Below are 18124 nucleotides of genomic sequence, written 5' to 3'. Positions count from 1 at the left end.
AAAGCTTTGAAGGGCTTGTATTTCAGTCATTGACTAAGGAGAGAATGGTGGAAAAGAAAGGGTGGTGGAGAACAGCCCCACACTTTCTCTCATCACACTGCTCTTTCTTTCCCTCCTCTGCTACTTCTGCCTTCATCATAATGGTGGTATTTATTAAGCACTTACTATGTTCTAGACACTGTTCTAAGAACTGGAATCGATATATGCAAATTGGGCTAGACAGTCCCTGTCCAACATGGGGCTCACAGTCTTAATCCCCATTTGACAGCTGAGCGACCTGAGGTACAGAGAAGTTAAGTGACTAACCCAAGGTCATACAGCAGACAAGTGGCAGAGCCAGGATGAGAACCCAGGTCCTTCTGATTCCCAGGCCCCGACTCTATCCACTAAGGCCACACTGCTTAAAGCCAAAAAATATATGGGAAGTAGGAAGGGCTATTCTAAAGAGGCAAGGAAGGACGAACCTGCAAAGTGAAGACCTAGGCAGAAATCACTTTGAGGGAAAGTGACGTCTTCCTCCAGACCGATGCGAAACCATTTCCAGGACTGCAGGACCAATTCTTGCTGTACTCCCAGCTATGGCACTTAATCTTCTCAGCTATTCCCACAGCTGCTGCTCTGATTCTGGCTGGGCCCCTTTTATTCTCCCCTTCATCAGGTTGCTCAGCAAGAAGGAGTAAAAGTGTCTGTTGTCGTTCCTTCTACTATATTTTAAAGTTCTCCCGTGGGTGCTGAAAACCTTTCCTCTTGCATGCCCAGGAATTTAGAAAACTTGGGGTTGTAAATTGAGTTCTATCCACTAGGGGAGGCAGGTATAGATGTTTAAGTAAGAAGTCTATTCACCCTCTCATTATTGTTTGAAACACTAACCAGTTTTTAGGTGGAAAAAGTCTGATGACAGACTAAGAGGGAAAAATCCTCTTATGTCACACAGCTGACCTAGTGGCAGAACCAGGATTAGAACCCATGACCTCTGACTCCCAATCCTGTGCTCTTTCATCATCATCATCAATCGTATTTATTGAGCGCTTACTATGTGCAGAGCACTGTACTAAGCGCTTGGGAAGTACAAATTGGCAACATATAGAGACAGTCCCTACCCAACAGTGGGCTCACAGTCTAAAAGGGGGAGACAGAGAACAAAACCAAACATACTAACAAAATAAAATAGAAAAGATATGTACAAGTAAAATAAATAAATAGAGTAATAAATATGTACGAACATATATACATATATACAGGTTCTGTGGGGAAGGGAAGGAGGTAAGATGGGGGGATGGAGAGGGGGACAAGGGGGAGAGGAAGGAAAGGGCTTTCCACTGAGCACACTCCTTTTCTAATGAAATATACAGGTTCTGAAGGTGATTCTAGGGTGAAGTGACTAGAATCACTAGTGGATCTACACTTTTAAAGGAATGATTGACACCATATTATACATTAATCCCTTTAAAGGAAGTTTGAAATAACTCATTCGCATGTGTTTTGCCCAAAGAGACTTTTTTTGGTTAATTATCCAGGTAAATCCTTCCTGTATTGTTACTGGCATTCTAAAGAAGTAACATCCCATTTTTCAGGTACTGTTGCAAAGGTATCTGGAAGCTTTGGGCATTTCCACTGGGGACTCAGATCTGCCTTTCTGGAAAAAAAGGCAATTTAAAATCACTCATATCCAGTTCCTCCAGATTATTCAATTGTTTTGAAAATGTTTGTTCCATTAAATTTGGGATAAATGGATGAACATCCAAACTGCCAACTTGAGTGATTACCAAAAATAATGTAGTCTTCATTAATGACAGCTTTAGTCCTCATTATCCTGAATCTACCCAAATGTTTAGAACAGTATTTCCTTCTTGGTGATCTAATAAACACTGTAATTATAATTATAATAAAATGCACAGAAGTATGAAGGGGCTGAGGACCATAATAATAATAACAATAATAGCATTTGTTAAGCACTTACTATGTGCCAGGCACTGCTCTAATTACTGGGGGGGATACAAGGTAATCAGGTTGTCCCACACGGGGCTTACAGTCTTAATCCCCCCCCTTTTTTTTTTTTTTACAGATGAAGTAGCAGGCGCAGAGAAGTTTAGTGAATTGCCCAAAGTCACACAGCTAACAGTGGCAGAGCTGGGATTAGAACCCATGACCTCTGACTCCTAAGCCTGGGCTCTTTCCACTGAGTCACGCTCCTTCTCTAATGAAATATGCAGGTTCTGAAGGTGATTCTAGGGTGAAGTGACTAGAATCACTAGTGGATCTAGACTTTTAAAGGAATGATTGACACCATATTATATACATTAATTCCTTTAAAGGAAGTTTGAAATGACTCATTTGCACGTATTTTGCCCAAAGAGACTTTTTTTGGTTAATTATAGGGTATTTATAATCCAAAACTTAGAGAGAAGCCAGTTAACATAAGAAGATTTTCATAGTAATCCAAAATATTTTTAAGGGTAATGTGAGATGTTTACAAATGCAGAATCCTTACAGCAGGAGGTTGAGTTCAAGTGTGCACACATACACACAAAATAAAGAATATATTCAGTGTAAAAAAATTAAAACATGTTTATAAGGCTTTTGTGTAGGTGTTGTTTTTTTTGTGGCATTTGTTAAGCACTTACTATGCGCCAGGCATTGTACCAAGTGCTGGGGTAAATACAAGCTCATCAGTCTGGACACAGGCCATGGCCCACATGAGGCTCATAGTCTTCATTCCCATTGTACAGATGAGACAACTGGAATGTATCATTCAACAGATAACCTTAGTCCACTCTACTTCTTACCAACATAAGACTTCTTCAAGAACTAGTTAGAGAACTGGTCTGTCTTCTTGTTGACTTATCTCCCACACTACACTGGAAACTCCTTGTGCACAAAAGTCCTTTGAATCCCAGAGCTGATGATCCAACCACACTCGCAGGCCTGTGCCTCAAGGAAAGTGTTGATATGGGCAAACAGGACTCTGAGACAGATCCACGTACCTCCACAACTTTAGAGTTTCTCCAGCCTTTCAGAACTTCCCACATCAAAGTTTTCTTTAATAGCCACTCTTTAGTCAGTGAAAGAGAATTCATTAGATTCACAAATTTTCTTTTGGACTTTGACAAATTTAGACTGAAAGAATGAGCACCTTTCTGATCTCCTCAGAATCTTTTGATCTCTCACCAATTGCAAGGATCAATAAGGTTTCTTGGTCATATGAAAAAGTGCCTTGTCCATGGTTTCTCTAAGAGCCAGGTTGGAAAATTCCATCGCCTTCCAAGAAAATCAGGGCAATCCTCTGAAGCATAGAACCGGTACTATCAACTGTTATGGTTCAAGTAAAGCAATGTTTTGAATAGCAGAGTGAAGTGGAGGAAACAACACGGGCCTGGAAGACAGAAGATCTAATCCTGGCTCTCCCTCCTACCAGCTCTGTGACTTTGGACTGGTCACTTACCTTCTCTGTGCCCCAGTTTCCTCAATTGCAAAATGGGGATTAAATATAGATTCTCCCTCCTACTTAGACTGTGAGCCCCATGTGGGACAGGGACTGTGCCTGACCTGATTATCTTGTGTCTACCCCAGGCCTTACTACTGCTCTTCATACACTGTAAGTACTTAAATATCTTAATCATTAATATTAAGGATTTGAGAATTTCCCCATTCTATTATCTTTTATTCAGCTTTTATCCATCAACTCATTTTTTACTGTTTTTCCTCCAGGTGTTCAAACTGAAAAGGCAAGCGCTGTAGCCCCCATCAGCATTTTTTAATCCAAATGTCACCCACTTGGTCAAACTGCTTACGAATGAACATGCACAGGATTTCCAATTCCTGATAGGTAGCGGCCCATGCTGCTATTAGTAAAGTCTAGTGCTCTATCAGAGTCAGAAGCACCTGGGTTCTAATTCCAGCTCCACCACTTGTCTGCCGTGTGATGTTAGGTAAATTGTTTCACTTCTCTGTGCCTCAGTTACCTCATCTGTGAAATGGGGATTAAGACTGTGAGCCCCATGAGGGACAGGGACTGGGTCCAACCTGATTAGTGTGTATCTACCCCAGAGCTCAGAACAGTGCTTGACACATAGTAAGCACATAACAAATACTATCATTATTACTAGGCCACAGTGCTTCTCTGAGGCCTGTCTTTTCACCTGCTTCTCTCTCCCACTGGCTTCTGGGCCAGACAAGCTGGTCAAAGGGAGGAGACGTGCCCGGACCTGCCATATTCCCAGGAAAATAGCCATCAATTTTGATTTATGTGTCCCCCGCCTCTAGGCTGAAAGCTCCCTTTGGGCAGAGAATATGTCTAACCAACTCTGTTGTATTCTACTCTCCCAAGCACTTAGTACAGTGCTCTGTACATGGCAAGTGCTCAAAAATACTCTTGAATGATTAACCCAAAAAGCAGCATGGTCTAGATGGAAAGAACTGGGAGTCAGAGGACCTGAGTTCTAATCCTGGCTCTGGCTAAATCTCTGGGACTCAGTTACTTCAACTGGAAAATGGGGATTAAGATTGTGAGGCCCATGAGGGACAGAGACTGGGTCCAACCCAATTTGCCTGTATCCACCCCAGTGCTTAGTACAGTGCCTGACACACAGAAAGTGCTTAACAAATACTATAATTACTATTACTATTACTCTCTATTACTTCCTCCTAGCTGGAATGCATTTTAGTGCACCTCTCTCCCCTGCTAGATTGTAAACTCCTCCAGGGCACGGATCATGTCTACTGATTCCATTGCACCTCTCCAAGTCTTTAGTACAGTACTCAGCCCCCAGTAAGTGTACAATAATCTTGACTGACTGATTTGTATTCCTGATTTGCCAAGTGGCTTTTCCCCTTCCCACCCAGTTAGTTTCTGAACAAATGACCCATGCATGAGAATGGAGGTACCACTTTTCTGATAAAAAATGCAAATTCCTGACTGGTTCTTCACCATAACAATGGATACCAAAGGGCTCTGCTTTTCAAAAAAGGGTGGGTGGGTGGGGGATTAATTTCACTTTGAGTGTGGGTCCTCTAGACCTTAAGCTTGGTGTGGGCAGAGAGTATGTTCACCAAGTACTATCCCAAGCACTCACTTCATCAGTCTGCACACAGTATTCACTCAATAAATCCCACCGATTGTTTTTCCTGCTTAAATTCTTCAGACGGCTTCAAATGGCTTGCAGATGTTCTTCCCTTCCTGCTATCTGTGGAGGTATGGCTTTGCCCCTACGTGACAGGTGCCACCCTCTACGGGAAAAGATAGGAAGGTTTCGTGATGTGTGAAATCATCCCCATATTTTCTTAAGCTCATGGAGAGCTCTTAGGACAAAAGTCACCTGTAAATACAAAATGAGAGCCCTCGTTGCTACCTACAACTCAAGTGTCTCCTACCTGCATCACTGCACTCTACCACTCTCCTCTTACAAGTATCATTAATCATCCTTGTTCTCTCAGCTTCCAAAAATACAGGGGGCCCTATAAGAAATACTTTCTCTCAGATATTTCTTATGCATCGTGAGCACATAGCAAACAGTGAACAATTGCTTTAAATATTTGATGAGCTCAAACTGAAAACAAATCAGAGGTCACCCTCTCAATAATATTAGCCCAAACTCAACACAGAACAGCCCTGGAATGATTTCAACAAAAGAGTGCATATAAATTGTTCTTTGTTTTTTAATGGAGCGCTTACTATGTGTCAAACACTGTTGTAAGTGTCGGGGAAGCAGCATGGCCAAGTGGAAAGGGCACGGTCCTGGGAGTCAGAGGATGTGGGTTCTAATCCCGTCTCCACCACATGTCTGCTATGTGACCTTGGGCAAGTCACTTCATTTCTCTGTGCCTCAGTTATCTCATCTGTAAAAAGGGGATTAAGACTGTGAGCCCCATCTGAGACAGGGACTGTTTCTAACCTTATTAGCTTGTTTAGTGCTTAGAACGGTGCTTGGCACATAGTAAGTGCTTAAAAAATAACACTATTATTATTATTATTATTATTATTATTATTATTATTATTATTATTATGTGAATTAGGTTGGGCACAGTCCCTGGCCCACATGGGGCTCATAGTCTAAGTAGGAGGGAGAACAGGAGAAATGAGGCCCAGAGAGGTAAAGTGACTTGCCTAAGGTTACACAGGGAGCGTCATGGAGCACCCCTCCTTCCTCTCCCCCTCGTCCCCCTCTCCATCCCCACCGTCTTACCTCCTTCCCTTCCCCACAGCACCTGTATATATGTATATATGTTTGTACATATTTATTACTCTATTTTACTTGTACATATCTATTCTATTTATTTTGTTTTGTTAATATGTTTGGTTTTGTTCTCTGTCTCGCCCTTCTAGACTGTGAGCCCACTGTTGGGTAGGGACTGTCTCTATATGTTGCTAACTTGTACTTCCCAAGCGCTTAGTACAGTGATCTGCACACAGTAAGAGCTCAATAAATACGATTGATTGATTGATTGATTGATCATCATGCGTGGCTCAGTGGAAAGAGCCCGGGCTTTGGAGTCAGAGGTCAGGGGTTCAAATCCCGGCTCCACCAGTTGTAAGCTGTGTGACTTTGGTCAAGTCACTTCACTTCTCTGTGCCTCAGTTACCTCATCTGGAAAATGGGGATTAACGCTGTGAGCCCCCCATGGGACAACCTGATCACCTTGTAACCTCCCCAGCACTTAGAACAGTGCTTTGCACATAGTAAGCACTGAATAAATGCTATTATTATTATTATTATTATTATTATCTGGCAGAGCTGGGATTAGAACCCAGGTCCTGTGACTCCAAGACCCTTGCTCCTTCCACTAGTCCATAATACTTGACCTCAAACTCTGCACAGCATAAGCATTCAGTAAGTGCTACTGATTGATTGATTGATACAAGCGCTTAGTACAGTGCTCTGCACACAGTAAGTGCTCAATAAATACGATTGATTGATTGATTGGGGCCGCTGGGGCCCGGGGTACATCCAACCAGTGGACAGACAGGAGAGCAGCTCATTCATTCATTGATTCATGCATACTTATTAAGCACTCACTGTGTGCAGAACACTGTATTAAGCACATTGCCAAGGGCACAAGGAAGTCTTCTCCCACATTGGCCAGCCGCGGGCCAACAACAGGTGTTGCTCGTCCCCAAAAGAGTGCTTTGTCCACAAGCCACAGCATGACCTCATGGGTAAAGGCCATGATTGATTGATTGATTGATTGATAAAGGCCAGCCCTGGGAGTCAGAGGACCTGGGTTTTAACTCCAGCTCCACCACTAGCCTGCTGTGTGATCTGGGCAGATCACTTCACTTCTCTGAGCCTCGTTTCCTCAACTGCAAAATGAGGATTCAAATACCTGTTGTCCCTTCTCTGCAGACTGAGCCCCAAGTGGGACAGGGGCTGAACTGGGCCTGGTTAACTTGTATCCACCCCAGTGCTTAGAACAGTGCCTGACACATACCAAACTTGTCTCTGACATACCGTTTTTAAACAAAACACACAGTCTGTGAAGTTCTTCTTCCACATCACATCATAGTATTAGCTAGAATTGATTTCCAGTAAATAAAAATGGATAGGGTTGCTCTTTCCGGCAATGGGCATGTGTCAAGGCAGACTAGGATACCCCTCCCCAAATCCCCCAAACCCCACCAGCCCTGGTGGCTTAACTGGGTGTGGAGGGAGAAATGGGCGGGGGTTTCTTTTCTCAAATGCTCCTGTGGTTATTTTTGCTTGGCTCCCTGCAAGCATTGGGAATAGGAGCAGTAGCAGTTGTAGTAGTGCTAAGGGAGGTACTAATGGTAGTCCTAATAGACTCCAATACCCATTGCCTCAGCCAGCTGTTCTTGACTAAAGTCCATATCATTGGCAGGACTTTAAGTTCCTTGAGGGGAGGGATTGTGTCTGTTAACTCTGTTAAAATTTCCCAAGCACCTAACTCTGCAAACAATAGATAGAACATACTGATTATTTCTATTTGAGTGGGGCTCCAAGTGTGGTTGAGGATGTGGATCTGAGGGGGAGATGGGAGGAAGTAGGGCTGGGAAACAACTATCATGAGGAGGGTGTGTATGCTGTGTGTATGGAAGGACGGAAGAGGGTTGATGTATTCATTCATTTATTCGATAGTATTTGTTGAATGCTTACCGTGTGCAGAGCACTATACTAAGCACTTGAGAGAGTACAATACAACAAGACACATTCCTTGCCCACATGATGTATTTTGCTGAGGGATGTACGTGTGGCATGTTGGAAAGGCAGGTGTAGTGTGAGTGGCATGTGTGATGTTTGTCTCCCCCTCTAGATCGTAAGCTTGTTGTGGGCAAGGAACGTATCTCTTTCGTATTGTACCCTCCCAAGCACCTAGTACAGCACTCTGCACATGAAAAGTGCTCAATAAATACCAATGACGATGACGATGTATGGTGTGCTGAGCACATGTGTGGCACGTGTGATGTTTGTGCAGCATGTCGTGTGTGTGTGTGCGTGTGTGTGTTTGCACTTCACCTATCCCCTTCTTCCTTACCCCAGGCTAGGCTTCATCATTCCACTGTCATGATATTTCCATTCAATGGAAGAATTAATGCAAAGCCTTGCTCCAGAAACCTCATTTTGCAGGGCCAGTTTCCAAAATAAGACACTTTAATTTGCAGGTGGGGTCGGGGAGAGTTAACAGATACTTTCAAAAAAATTGATCCGAGACCAGCGTCTTGAAAGCATTTTACGTTCAAAGGAAGTGAAGGATGAGCCTGAGAGAAAAAGTGGACCAGCGAGCCAGTCCCAGGGAAGGGATGTGGGCAGTTGGCTTCCTGCCACAGTCCAGTTTGTCAGGAAATTGTGCGGTGATCGGGACTTTGATGGACTCAGCTTTTAAAGCAGCCCTGAGCTTGTGGGACTTAATGCCGGCTCTGCTTCAAGGACCACTGGACAAGAAAAAACAAAAACAAAAACCCTCATCGCCTTTTTCAAGAACATTTTAAGGGATTTTTTTTTTTACTTCTGACTGTTTTTTAAGCCAGGTTTACAATGGCACGCTGACCGATTTCTCCTCCGAGCTCACAGCTCTGATCAGAAGAAACTGCACACTGCCCTAACTGCTCTGCTAGTTCACTGCTCTCAAGGAAAATGACTTTTAAAACAGCATTTACTTTGGAATCTCTGGATCCTCCTCACTGCTTCTCAATTTTTTAGCATGTTGTTGGATAGTTTTGGCACACAAAAGCACAAGAGTTTTCACTAGGGATCATGACCACCAACTTGACTGTATTGTACTCTCCCAAGCACTCAGTACAGTGCTCTACCTATAGCAAGCACCCAATAAATAGCACTGATTGACTCATTGATTTTTCTGGTGACAGTTGCAAGACTAGGGTAGTGAGTCCCCTTTGGGGTGGGAGGAATAGCTTTTTGGTTACTGCTATTCCCAAAGGAAAGCACTGGAGTAATTTTCAACTGTCGATGTTCTGAACAGAGTAAGTGCTCAACAACTACGATTGGTTGATCAGTGCACTGATCAACAATGTTTCTTAAGCACCTACGGTGTGCAGAGCATTGTGCCGAGGGCTTTAAAGAGTACCCAGGAAGCAAATTATCTGGTCCCTGAACATGGAGGCCTTTAAAATCTAATCAAAGATCCAAGTCTTTTTCTCCATTTCCCAGGGATCAGGAGCTTCCTTATGCAAGTAACCTCACCTTACTTCCAGCCAAGAATTTCTGCCCCATTTTGATGCCCAAGGGAGGCCAGAATTACATACGACCCTCTCAGCTCCGATCTTTCAGATCTCAGGCCACTGCTGGCTTGCAGGGTTTCCTGGGCCTGGAATCATCTCTGGCAAAATGTGGCTATGGAACTGGATGCCAAGGTGCTGTTTCTATCTTCCCTTCCCCTGGGAATTCTATTTTTAATAATAACAATAATTCTTGAATTTAAGCACTTATTATATGTGAAGCTCTGTACTAGGCACAGGATAATCAGGTCCCACATGGGTTTCACAGTCTAAGTAGGTGGAACAGCAGGTATTGAATCCCCATTTTGCAGATGTGGGAGGCAAAGAAGTTAAGTGACTTACCCAAGGGCACCTAGCAGGTAAGAAGTGGAGCTGGGAGGGGAACCCAGGTCCCCTGACTCGCAGGCCCCTGCTCTTTCCACTGGGCCATGCTGCTTCAGGAACAACGGAAGGAAAAGTCAGACTGCCTTACTCCATTGCCAGCCTGCATTTCTTCCAAGGGCAGAATTCCCTTTGACATTAGTGAGGAGGCCACTGAGAGAAAATGCAGGTACGGAGCACAGGGAAAGACCGAATTTCGGTGGCAGGATTCCTCTACAGGTCAGCAAATCTGCATTCATTCTATCTGCTATCTATCCATTCCCCTTTTTCTGGACTATTCTCTGGCTTCTGGCCAGCTCATTAATAACAAGCAGGGAGAGTAGGTCAAAGAGAAGCCATCGGCATTATGAAAGAGCAACCCTGGAACTGCTCCTCTTCCTTCCTGCATTATTTCCTTCCCTCCCACGTACATGAGGTTTCCGGAATTGAGGGGAGTTGGTTTCCACAGAACGTCACCCTACCCAAAAGACAAAAGAATGCAGTAGCCTTTTCCGACTGATGCCCACTTGTTTTTTCCATGTTTACATTCCCCTTGTACCACAGAGCTCCGGGCGGCTTTAATTCCAGCACAAAATTTGCTTGTGAGTGATTATCATCTTGGAGTGGCTCCCAATACATTAAAGATGGGCAAATTTGCTCTTTGTGCAGCTCCCCCAGTGTTTCCAAAGTTAAGGGAAGAAGAAAATGGATAAACAGCAGCCTGCCTGTCTCCTGGAGGGCAGGCTCTTTTGCTAGTCAATAACCAGGCTTGGACAGGCCTGGCTCCCTGAAATCGGCTGCTGTCAGTCCAGAGCGAGAAATGCCAAAATTAATGACAATGCTAAGATTGGAAGTCATGGCCCTTTGATTCACAAGGTCACTCTATTAGCACTGCACCTGCTTAAATCACTGCACTGCTCCTTCAGGATTATAATTAGAGGTTTCACAGAGATAGACATTTCTTTTTTTTTTTTTAAAGGAGACCTGGATTTTTTTTTTTTTTTTACACCTTATGGTTAGAATGAATAATTTACCCATACAAAGTGCCTTTTATCTCTGGATCTCAAAGCTTTTTAGGAACAAGAACTGCATAGGTTTCAGCAAATCCCTTCAGATAGTCATCTGAAACAACTGAGCTGACGAAGGGGTAAGTGACTTGCCTGATCTTCTCTAATGAGCCAGTAGTAAATATGGATCATGGCAAGTATTTTCCAAAGTATTTAAGTCTACTGACCGGAATCCATTTTTGCACGTCTTCCCCTACTCGAGAACACTTGACCAAGTGGATAAAGCACAGGCCTGGGAGCCAGAGGACCTAGGTTCTAATCCTGACTCTACCAGTTGCTTGCTGTGTGACCTTGGTCAGGTCACAACTTCCCTGTGCCTCAGTTTCCTCAACTGCAAAATGGGGATTCTATACCTGTTCTCCCTCTTAGAATGAGCCCCATGTAGCACCTGATTAACTTGTATCTACCCCAGCACGTAGAACAGTGCTTGGCAATAGTAATGGCTGAAGAAAAACCTCAAAAAACCCCAAACACTAATGGTTGCCCTTATCTCTCCTCATTAAGCAGAAATTCCTGACCAATGTGCTCAGCCCTCTTCCACTTCCTATTCTCACTCCTCTCCCATCTCACCAACATCAATCCTCTAAAACCAACAAGGAAGGATGGTGGTGCCTTCTACAGTGATAGAAAAGTGAGGGGGAGGAAATGTCAAGCTTGAGGTGAGGGAGGACATCCAAGTAGAGGTGTCTTGAAAGCAGGAGGAAGAGAGATCAGGACTGTCTCACAAGCCCGTCTCACAAGCCCGCAACCTTGGTGTCATCCTTGACTCCGCTCTCTCGTTCACCCCTCACATCCAAGCCGTCACCGAAACCTGCCGGTCTCAGCTCAACAACATTGCCAAGATCCGCCCTTTCCTCTCCATCCAAACCGCTACCCTGCTCGTTCAAGCTCTCATCCTATCCCGTCTGGACTACTGTATCAGCCTCCTCTCCGATCTCCCATCCTTTTGTCTCTCCCCACTTCAATCCATATTTCATGCCGCTGCCCGGATTGTCTTTGTCCAGAAACACTCTGGGCATGTTACTCCCCTCCTCAAAAATCTCCAGTGGCTACCAATCAACCTATGCATCAGGCAGAAACTCCTCATCCTCGGCTTCAAGGCTGTCCATCACCTCACCCCCTCCTACCTCACCTCCCTTCTCTCCTTCTATAGCCCAGCCCTCACCCTCCGCTCCTCTGCCACTAACCTCCTCACCGTGCCTCGTTCTTGCCTGTCCCGCCATCGACCCCCGGCCCACATCATCCCCCTGGCCTGGAATGCCCTCCCTCTGCCCATCCGCCAAGCTAGCTCACTTCCTCCCTTCAAGGCCCTACTGAGAGCTCATCTCCTCCAGGAGGCCTTCCCAGACTGAGCCCCCTCCTTCCTCTCCCCCTCCTCCCCCGTCCATCCCCCCCACCTTACCTCCTTCCCTTCCCCATAGCACCTGTATATATGTTTGTACATACTTATTACTCTATTTATTTATTTAACTTGTGTATATCTATTCTATTTATTTTATTTTGTTAATACATTTTGTTTTGTTCTCTGTCTCCCCCTTCTAGACTGTGAGCCCACTGTTGGGTAGGGACCGTCTCTATGTGTTACCAACTTGTACTTCCCAAGCACTTGGTACAGTGCTCTGCACACAGTAAGCGCTCAATAAATACGATTGACTGATTGATTGATTGACTGGAGGTGCTGATTTGGGTATCCTACTCATAAGAGATGGTAGTTGAAGCCATGGGAGCGAATGAGTTTTCCAAGGGAGTGGGTGTAGATGGAGAAGAGAAGGGGACTCAGAGATGAACCTTGAGGGACCTCTACAGTTAGGGGGTGGGAGGCAGAGGAGGACCCCTTTTAGACTGTGAGTCCACTGTTGGGTAGGGACTTTATATCTTGCCAACTTGTACTTCCCAAGTGCTTAGTACAGTGCTCTGCACACAGTAAGCGCTCAATAAATATGATTGATTGATTGATTGACCCCGTGAATGAGGCTGAGGAAGAGCAGCCAGAGTGATAAGAGGTGAACCAGGGAGAGGACAGTGTCAGTCAAGCCAAGGTTGGATAACGTTTCCGGGAGAAGGGGGTGGTTGACAGTGTTGAAGGCAGCTGAGTGGTTGAGGAGGATTAGGATGGAGTAGAGGCCATTGGATTTAGCAAGAAGGAGATCATTGAGAGGGCGGTTTCTGTGGAGTGACAGGGACAGAAGCCAGACTGGATGGGGTCACGGAGAGAATTGAAGGAGAGGAATTTGAGACAGTGGGTGTAGACAACTCACTCATGGAGTTTGGAGACAAACGGCAGGAGGGAGATGGGGTGATAACTGGAGGGAGTCGTGGGGTCAAGGGAGGGTTTTTTTTTGGCTAGGGGAAAAATGTGTATGTTTGAGAGCAGTGGGGAAGAAGCCACTGGATAGTGAACAGTTGAAGATGGCTGGTAGGGAGGGAAGAAGGGAGGGGGCAAGGGTTTTGATAAGGTGCAAAGGAATGGGGTCAGATGCGCAGGCGGAGGGGGTGAATTTTGAGAGAAGGCAGGAGATCTCCTCTAGAGAGACTGCCGGGAAGGATGAGAAAGTTGAAGAGGGGTCCGGAAGGGGGAGGGACAGGGGGAATTTTAGGGGGAATCATGCCTGATGATGTCAATTTTCTTAAATTACCTCTCTGGGCACAGAGAAGTGAAGTGGTTTGGCCTAAGTTACATAGCAGAGAAATGGCAGAGCTGGGTTTAGAACCCAGGTCCTCCTGACTCTCAGATCTTGTATTTGAGGACAGAGGTTTTGGCCTGATCTCCTGGGATGAAGTTATGTTGGTCAAAGGAGCCCTGCCCATTGGGGATGGGAAGAATTTAAGCAGAATCTGTCTCTGAGGTTCTGCCTTCCTCTGTCTCCCTCCACTGGCTGTTTTGTGAGCCTCTGGCCTATGAATTCAGTCTTTTTTTAAAACTTCAGGGCAACTGTGAAGTTCATTAGTTTATATTCTTGCCTGGGTGGTCCTGTGTTTACTGGGTGGGTGACGGTATAGGTGGCTTTTGTTTAAGGAACTGCCAGTGTTCCTCCGCTTGGGAAAATTCCCTGTTCTGATTTTCAGAAAGCATGTGCAGTGTCCTTTCACTGCTGTAATTCCAAAATTGATCTATTTTAGAAGAAGGAGTGCCTTTATAGGTTCCCAGTCTCTTTTGTTATTGATGGCAACCATTAGCTACATGGATAACAGGCCTTAATGTTCTTCTCCACTCGATTTCAATGAGAACCAGTTTGGTCAATATGTGTCATCAATCAATCCATCAATGGTATTTATTGAGGATTTACTACTGCATGCAGGGCACTATGTTAAGCGCTTGGGAGAGTACAATACAATAGAGTTGGTATATACGATTGCTGCCTAAGAAGCAGTGTGGCCTAATAGAAACAGCACACGTCTGTGCTCTGCCACGTGCCTGTCGTGTGACCTTGGGCAACTCATTTCACTTTTCTATGCCTGCTACCCCATCTGTAAAACAGGGATGAAGACTGGGAGCCCCATGTGGGACAGGGACTCTCTCCTACCTCATTAGCTTGTATCTACCCCAGCGTTTAGTACAGTGCCTGGCAAATAGTAAGCATTTAACAAATACCATTAAAAAAAAAAGACCCAATCCCTGCCCAGCATGCCCATGATAAGAGATTCCCTAGAAATCGAAACCAAAACACCAACACCCACCGATGCTGGCTTGGATATGTGCTATAATCAGGAAATTCATCTGCACTTGACTGCCCATTTTTAAAACTAGCAGTACACAGAATGTGTCACTTGGTTCTAGATGAAGTGCTTATCCTCAGGGATCAGATCTGTTTCAGTGCACATGTAGTCCCCTGCTTTTAAATTATGACTAATGGCTTTCTTTCTCCTGACTTGCTTTTCATTTTGAAACTAGATTCCAAATGGGAAGATTGCCCAGAGTTCTGTGTTTTTGAAGTGGATATTTGTTTTGAGATATATGTCAACTCTGATCAGGATCTATTGCAGTTAGCTACTCACGGCTATTTATTTTTACTAGCTGGAATGGTAATAATAATAATAATAACATTTATTAAGTGCTTACTATGTGCAAAGCACTGTTCTAAGCGCTGGGGAGGTTACAAGGTGATCAGGTTGTCCCATGGGGGGCTCACAGTCTTAATCCCCATTGTACAGATGAGGTAACTGAGGCACAGAGAAGTTAACTGACCTGCCCAAAGTCACACAGCTAGCAATTGGTAGAGCCGGGATTTGACCCCATGACCTCTGACTCCAAAGCCCTTGCTCTTTCCACTTAGCCACGCTGCTTCTCTAAAATTCTGATAAATTCTGATAAAGTTGTGTCTATATTCTATGCACAAAGCCCCTATTCCCTCTTTTTCTCCTAAACCCCTCTGAGGGAAAAGGCTACTGCCAAGAGATGTCTTATGGATTTTTGCCTGCTGTGGCACACCAAGGAAACTTTAGGATGTGGGTCAATTGGGAGGAAAGAAAGCTTTCTTTTCTCTCTATTTTATTAAGTTCCTGTTGTAGGCTTAGAAGATTGGAAATTCCAGATACCTGAGTTTTCAGCTTAGCTTTGGCTCTGATTGATTTGGGCCCAAATCACTGAATGCCTTTTCCTGCCTTACAGCTAATGACTGTAGTATTTGTAAAGTGCTTACCCCATACCAAGTGTTGTACAAAGCACTATGAGAGACAAGATAATCATGTCAGGCACAGCCCCTGTTCCCTTGGGGCTTATAGTGAGTTATGTAACTTGTACCCTCAATTTTATAAACTAAAAACACATCCAATCAATCAATCAATCGTATTTATTGAGCGCTTACTATGTGCAGAGCACTGTACAAAGCGCTTGGGAAGTACAAATTGGCAACACATAGAGACAGTCCCTACCCAACAGTGGGCTCACAGTCTAAAAGGGGGAGACAGAGAACAGAACCAAGCATACCAACAAAATTAAATAAATAGGATAGAAATGTACAAGTAAAATAAATAAATAAATAAATAGAGTAATAAATATGTACAACCATATATACATATATACAGGTGCTGTGGGGAAGGGAAGGAGGTAAGATGGGGGGATGGAGAGGGGGACGAGGGGGAGAGGAAGGAAGGGGCTCAGTCTGGGAAGGCCTCCTGGAGGAGGTGAGCTCTCAGCAGGGCCTTGAAGGGAGGAAGAGAGCTAGCTTGGCGGATGGGCAGAGGGAGGGCATTCCAGGCCCGGGGGATGACGTGGGCCGGGGGTCGATGGCGGGACAGGCGAGAGCGAGGTACAGTGAGGAGGTGAGCGGCAGAGGAGCGGAGGGTGCGGGCTGGGCAGTAGAAGGAGAGAAGGGAGGTGAGGTAGGAGGGGGCGAGGTGATGGAGAGCCTTGAAGCCCAGGGTGAGGAGTTTCTGCCTGATGTGCAGATTGATTGGTAGCCACTGGAGATTTTTGAGGAGGGGAGTAATATGCCCAGAGCGTTTCTGGACAAAGATAATCCGGGCAGCAGCATGAAGTATGGATTGAAGTGGAGAGAGACACGAGGATGGGAGATCAGAGAGAAGGCTGGTGCAGTAGTCCAGACGGGATAGAATGAGAGCTTGAATGAGCAGGGTAGCAGTTTGGATGGAGAGGAAAGGGCGGATCTTGGCAATGTTGCGGAGCTGAGACCGGCAGGTTTTGGTGACGGCTTGGATGTGAGGGGTGAATGAGAGAGCGGAGTCGAGGATGACACCAAGGTTGCGGGCTTGTGAGACAGGAAGGATGGTAGTGCCGTCAACAGAGATGGGAAAGTCAGGGAGAGGACAAGGTTTGGGAGGGAAGACAAGGAGCTCAGTCTTTGACATGTTGAGCTTTAGGTGGCGGGCGGACATCCAGATGGAGATGTCCTGAAGGCAGGAGGAGATGCGAGCCTGGAGGGAGGGGGAGAGAGCAGGGGCAGAGATGTAGATCTGGGTGTCATCAGCGTAGAGATGATAGTTGAAGCCGTGGGAGCGAATGAGGTCACCAAGGGAGTGAGTGTAGATTGAGAGCAGAAGGGGACCAAGCACTGAACCTTGGGGAACCCCCACAGTAAGAGGATGGGAGGGGGAGGAGGAGCCTGCAAAAGAGACTGAGAAAGAACGACCGGAGAGATAAGAGGAGAACCAGGAGAGGACGGAGTCTGTGAAGCCAAGGTCAGATAGCGTGTTGAGGAGAAGGGGGTGGTCCACAGTGTCAAAGGCAGCTGAGAGGTCGAGGAGGATTAGGACAGAATATGAGCCGTTGGATTTGGCAAGCACGAGGTCATTGGTGACCTTTGAGAGGGCAGTTTCCGTGGAATGAAGGGGACGGAAGCCAGACTGGAGGGGGTCGAGGAGAGAGTTGTTGTTGAGGAATTCTAGGCAGCGCGTGTAGACAACTCGTTCAAGGAGTTTGGAAAGGAATGGTAGGAGGGATATGGGACGATAACTAGAAGGTGAGGTGGGGTCAAGAGAGGGTTTTTTTAGGATGGGAGAGACATGGGCACGTTTGAAGGCAGAGGGGAAGGAACCAGTGGAGAGTGAGCGGTTGAAGATGGAAGTTAAGGAGGGGAGAAGGGATGGAGCGACAGATTTCATAAGATGAGAGGGAATGGGGTCAGAAGCACAGGTGGCCGGAGTAGCACTTGAGAGGAGGGAGGAGAGTTCCTCTGAGGATACCGCTGGGAAGGATGGGAGAGTAGTAGAGAGTGTTGAGAGCCGGGGGGATGGAGAAAGGGGGGAAGCTGCTGTGTGACCTTAGGCAAGGCCCTTCACTTCTCCGTGTAAGTTTTCTCATCTGTAAAATGGGATTTGATATCCGTTCTCCCTTCTGCTTAGATTGGGAGCCTCACATGAGATGTGGACTGTTTCTGGCATGGTAGTGTCAATCATAGTAATCACACGATAGATTGTATTTACACCGGCACCTACTGTGGTGTTTGGCACATAGAATGTGCTTAACAATATCATAATTCATCTCAAATTAATAATAATAAAGATGACATTTATTAAGTGCTTACTATATGCAAAGCACTGTTCTAAGCAC

The sequence above is a fragment of the Tachyglossus aculeatus genome, chromosome 18, assembly GCF_015852505.1.
Source record: "Tachyglossus aculeatus isolate mTacAcu1 chromosome 18, mTacAcu1.pri, whole genome shotgun sequence".
Lineage (NCBI taxonomy): Eukaryota > Metazoa > Chordata > Mammalia > Monotremata > Tachyglossidae > Tachyglossus > Tachyglossus aculeatus.
The sequence above is the reverse complement of the archived record's forward strand: the minus strand, read 5'-3'. Positions refer to the sequence as shown.